Below are 5709 nucleotides of genomic sequence, written 5' to 3'. Positions count from 1 at the left end.
GGGAGAAGCCATCTTTTCTTCCTTCCTGGAAAGACCTGCCTGTTGGAAAGTGCACCTTGATGCTTCTGGGTAGAGGAATAACTTCTGTAAATCTGGAGTGTCGGGCTTGACTCATTTTCATATTTCATTTCACTATTAGAGAATTACTCCTACGGATAGGGAGTTGGCTTTGCTTAGTCCAGCTCCCTTCAGTGATAGAAACAAAACTACAGTTTTCCCTCATAAAAGGCGAAGGAATAATCCTGGCTTTTTGTTAGGTAAAGTGTCCTTTGACATGTAGTTGATACTGGCACCATCATCCCAAATAATGTCTTTCTTCACACATAGTCCTCTTCAAACAGGAAGATGTAGGATTTAAACAGGGGGCAGCTCTTTCTAGCATTCTCATCAGAAACAGGAACAAAAGTGGACTGAATTACTTGAGATGGGAAGATGGGCCTTTTATGTGTATTGGCAGCATTGGCGAATACGCATTCCAGACACCTGCAGCCTGTCCCCATCCAGGAGAGGCAGCCTGCCTGTGATGCGCTCGGAACCTGAGCTGCAGATGGGTACAGGGCAGGATGTTCCCACCAAGCAGGAGGAATGTCTATGGCTATTATGCTTGAAATTTTTATATGAATTATTTTATCATCCTGCTTTTTTCCTCCAAAACAAAGATTAGAAGATTATTTTAATACTGTGATTTCTTCCCCCATTTTTAAGAAATAAAAAATTCTTATCAGAAGCCTGTGTGCATGCTTAAAGTTTTCTGCCTCGTTCATCTTTCCCCTTTCCTTTACTTGACCCTCTTCCCTTTTGTATTAGGCGTGCTGGGTTCTCTGAAAGCTGGCTGGGAGACGTTGTCAGTGGCAGCAATACAGGCAAGACTGCAAGGGATGGACTCAGGCTGGGAGGCAGAAGAGGAAAATGGGAATGAGCTCCAAGAGCTAACCAGCTGGGAAACTTGATGGTCTGAAGTTGGTAACCATGTTAGTGGCAGTGTTCCCATTATGTCATGTCCCAGTGGCAGCCACTCTGCCCTGGCCCTAGCTGACTTCCTTGGTCCACTCTGAATGTGACGAAGTTCGCCCTCCCACCTTCTCCCTCCTATTGCCTCATGGTCACCTGACAATTCTAATCCCTCACCTCCATCTGTCTAGCTCCTGTACTTAGGATATGTTGTGCCCAGAAGTGTGCAGTTGAAAGAGTTCTTGTCTCATCGGGGTCCCCTACAGAAATAAGCACTTGATATGCTGCTTATCCTCCAAGTATGTTTTATGAACACAGGAATTATGGTGGTGTATGGTGCATGTTCCCAGGCTGGCTCAAAACTCCTCTCTTTCGTCCTAACCCTTACATGGTGCGGCAAATCACTCTTTCTGCCCTGCCCTATGAAAGGGGAATTCTGACACAGATTGCCTGAAAAGGCAATAAACAAAGTCCTGCTGAAACTACATTGCAAATACTGAGCTCTCAAACTACAGATGTCCCAAAGGTCTAAAATAGAATGCAGCCCCTGAGGCAAGACCTCAGGGTCTGGGCCTGAGGAAGACCAGTCTGGAGAGCAAGGAGACTGAGGGCATCCAGGCAATAGGCTGGTGCAAGCAAAACTCGCAGATGGGGATAAAACGCAAATCTGTGGGGCAACAAATAGGCCTCTTTGGTGCAAAAGGTTATGGGTAGAATAGGAAGGTATGTCCTGGACAGCAGTGTGTATATAATCTCTTGGAGACGTCTTAAGGCAGGGGATGGGGGTACTGAGCTTAGTGAGGGAAAGGAAGGTGAGATTTTGTTACCAAACAAGGCCATTACCCCTATATGGAAAAGTCAGCTTAAGTGAGTTTCTATAGACTAGGCCACTAGCGTTCCTTTTTTTTTTCCACCAAGAATGAAGAGATTCCCAAAAGGGTTCAGGAGGCAGCTATAGTCTTGCAAATACTCACACTCAGTCTTCTATTGCTTCTGGCTTTTCCTATAGGAAGGACTTTTGATTCTAAAACCCATCCTGTGCTCCTGCCTTACTATCTTGTCCTGGCCACTATCTCCTGACAACACATCTCTGACCCAACCAGTCCTGAAGCTCTGGTCTACACCACCAGGGGGGAAATGTCCCTCTCACATGTAGGATAAATATTCTTATTTTTCAAGCCAGCTTTAACTTGCATTTAGGTTTTCTGTTAACTTGCATCCAGTGGTATCCCAACAAGAGGGTGTAATTCATTACAGAGGCATTTATAAAATGGATGGCAAGGACTACATTATGATGATAAATGTTTGTCTGCCCTGCATTCTTATTTTATGGAACTATATGCACCCATCACCCGCCACCCACCCCCAGCAGTAAATCTACCTCATTTTTGGTTCAGGAGAGGGATACAGATCTCCCACTGCTCCATTTTTAGTGGTGGTCACATGACCCCATTAATCAGCGTATGGTGATTTCTTCAGGACTGGGCATATGACTTAAATTTGGCCAAAAAACATAATGATAGAATTTTATTACAATTATTGGGAAAGATAAATCTACTCTTTCTCTGAGGCCATAAACTCTTAAGCCTCAAGGAGGCCCAAACCTGATAATGTCCATTCTTCCTACCACATAGAGTGAGCCTGTGTAAGAGGAATCCACCACCGAGGAAAGAGCCAGAGCATATACAGTTTGCCCACCTACTTTCTAATGTCCCTGAAATCCACTCGTGGAATCAGTAATCTTTTTGCTTAAACTAGTTTGCATTGAATTTCTATCTTTTCCATTACAGAAGACTGGATTCAAGTCTGCTCAGTGAACTGAGTGACTTCGAGCAAGTTATTTGACTTTGTAAGCCTTTGTGTCTTCATAGGAGGAGTGATGACCCCCTCTTCATAGGTAGTAATGTAAATACTTGGCTCAGCTTTGGCATTGGCTTATGGTAGGTGCTTAGGAAGGAAGAGATGGCCACTTGTGATTCTTCAGATTCCCAGTTGTGTACTTAGCTCAACACATTCTCCACAATAAAACAGAAGTTTCTTCTGTTGCTCCCAAGGCTGTTTTCGGGAGCCTAATTTTCCCATCCCAGCTGCATCTGATCCCCAGAACGCCAGCCTTGCCTTCTCCATGAACAGTGAGGAGCAGTGCATGGAGTCCAATCACACATGAGTATGTGGGCAGCTCTCATTAAAGGCATAAGGCAACCCTATTTCAAGCTTGAGAAACAGCAGGGGAGCTCAGCTGAATGTCATCCACTGCCTGAAAGGAGAGATGATACTGGGGTGGGCAAAGCAGAGTAGGCCTGCTATACCACTCATAGGGAGTAGGAACAAAGCAAGAGAATTTGGGTCACCAGGTGCTTAGGTCTAGTAGAGTACAAAACAGTGTGTGTGTGTGCTCCTATGTGTTGGAAATTCATGTTTAAATCTCCCAGAAGAAAGGTTTTGTATGTTTGGATAAATCATCTGAAAATCTTATCTGGCTAAGATGTTAATAAAATCTCTTTTTTGACTTAGGGACAAATGTTTATGTCATTATTACTCAAATGCCTCTCAAGTATACATGGAACACAACATTTCTGGGTAGTATTTTATACACTGTTATGATAGTTTGAGCAGCAGCATTAGCATGGAATATTTTATGTACAAGTAAAAGAAATCTCAGCTCAAGCTAGTCTTAAGAAAAAGGTTTGTTTACATAACTGAAGAAGTTCAGATAAACAGTTTAGGCATAGTTTGGTTATGGACTCTGGCTTTTTATTTCTCTACAGATCTCTGTAAATCTGTGGTTCTCTAGCTTTAGAATCTTCAGAATCACCTACAGTGCTTTATTAAAACAGGTTGCTTATTTAGTAGATGTAGGATAAGGGCCAAGAACATTTATATCTAATAAATTTCAAGGTACTGCTGTTGCCACTATTATTGGTGCAGGGTCCATACTTTGAGGAATACTCTGCATATCTTTGAGCACCAGCCTGACACACTGCGGGATGGATAGCAGGAGAGGGTCAGAAAATTGTTTGTTCTCACTATCCTCAATTGAAAATCCTATTATGTCCCTGTGATTGTATCGATAGGGATAAAGGATAGGGATTGATTTGATGAGTTGTTTTCTCAGTTATGAAAATGAGAATGTCTATAAGTCATAAGAGAATCAAAGACTGGGATGCCCAGAGATTGAATCACGGGCAACCCAACAGCAAAAATAAAGATGAGAAAACACTTAAGCAAGCTACAAAAACAGGCTTTCAGTCCACCAATGGAAAACAGCAGGGCAAAGGGGGATGAAAAATCAGATAGTGAACCTCCAGGACACTCAGAACTCACAGCACAGGAAGTAAAAAAACTGATCAAGCTCTAGAAAAATTCAAAACAGAAATTATTTCCCAGATAACCATAGAGATGGTGAGCAAAATGAAAGACATGATTCGAGATTCCCAGACAGAAACTGACAAAAAAATAGATGAGCTTAGGAACATAATAGAAGCCATGAAGGCCCAGCATAAGAAATAAATGGAAACAATGAACACCCAACATAGGAAAGAAATGGAATCCATTAAACAGATTCAAACGGATATCCAGGAGATTAAAAAACTCTATTGAAAGCATATGCAACAGAATAAAAGATTGTGAGGATAGAATCTCAGATATAGAAGATAGGATAGCAGACAGTGACCATGAAAAGGGAGGTCTCTTAAAAACAGTCAGGGAGCATGAGAAATCGATCCAACAACTCCTAGATGATGCAAAGAAGAATAACATAAGACTGATAGGTATCCATGAAGTACCTGGAGAAAATGCAAATGACTTAAAAAAAGCTGTTCAAAGAATTAATGACTGAAAACTTCCCAAACAGAGGGGAAGAATTAGACATACAGATAAGCGAGGCATATAGGACACCAACTAGCCATGATCAAAAAAAATCTACACCTAGACATATAGTAAGTAATCAAGATCCCAGAAACCCAACAGAAGAACAAAATACTACAAGCAATAAGAGAAAAGAAATCACATGCAAAGCAAAGCCCATCAGAATCACAGCACACTTTTCAACACAAACCCTCAGGTCAAGAAGATTCTGGAGTGAGGTATTTCAAGTTCTAAAAGAAAACAACCTACAAACAAAACTGATGTATCCTACAAAACTCTCTTTCAAAATGGATGGAGAAATAAGATACTTCCATGACAAAGAACACTTGAGAAACTTCATGAATACTAAACCAGCACTACAAAGAATTTTAAACAATATCCTAGAAAAAGACAATGAAGATCACAACACCAGGAGGCCCAAAAGAGCAAATCAAATAGCCAAGGCAAGAAACTAAAAGGAGAGGACAAAAAATAAAAAGAGTCAACAAAAGGACAATAACATGACAATAAGTCAGTACATATCAGTTATAACTATAAATGTCAATGGCCTCCATTCACCAATCAAGAGAAATAGATTGGCAGAATGGATTAAGAAGCAAAATCCAACAATATGTTGCATACAAGAAACACACCTAGTGCAAAAAGAAGCCCATAGACTAAAAATGAAAGGATGGAAAACAATTCTCCACACAGCAGGAGCCCAGAAGAAAGCAGGGGTAGCAATCTTATTCACAGACAAAGCAAACTTCAAACCAAAACTGATTAAGAGAGACAAAGAAGGCCACTACATCCTTGTAAAGGGAACAATCCAAGAGGAAGAAATGACAATCATAAACATATATGCACCAAATATAAATGCCCCCAACTATATAAAACAAATATTAAGTAACA

This window comes from Fukomys damarensis, unplaced genomic scaffold (assembly GCF_012274545.1).
Source record: "Fukomys damarensis isolate Sample0158 unplaced genomic scaffold, DMR_v1.0_HiC HiC_scaffold_8, whole genome shotgun sequence".
Taxonomy (NCBI): Eukaryota; Metazoa; Chordata; class Mammalia; order Rodentia; family Bathyergidae; genus Fukomys; species Fukomys damarensis.
The sequence above is the reverse complement of the archived record's forward strand: the minus strand, read 5'-3'. Positions refer to the sequence as shown.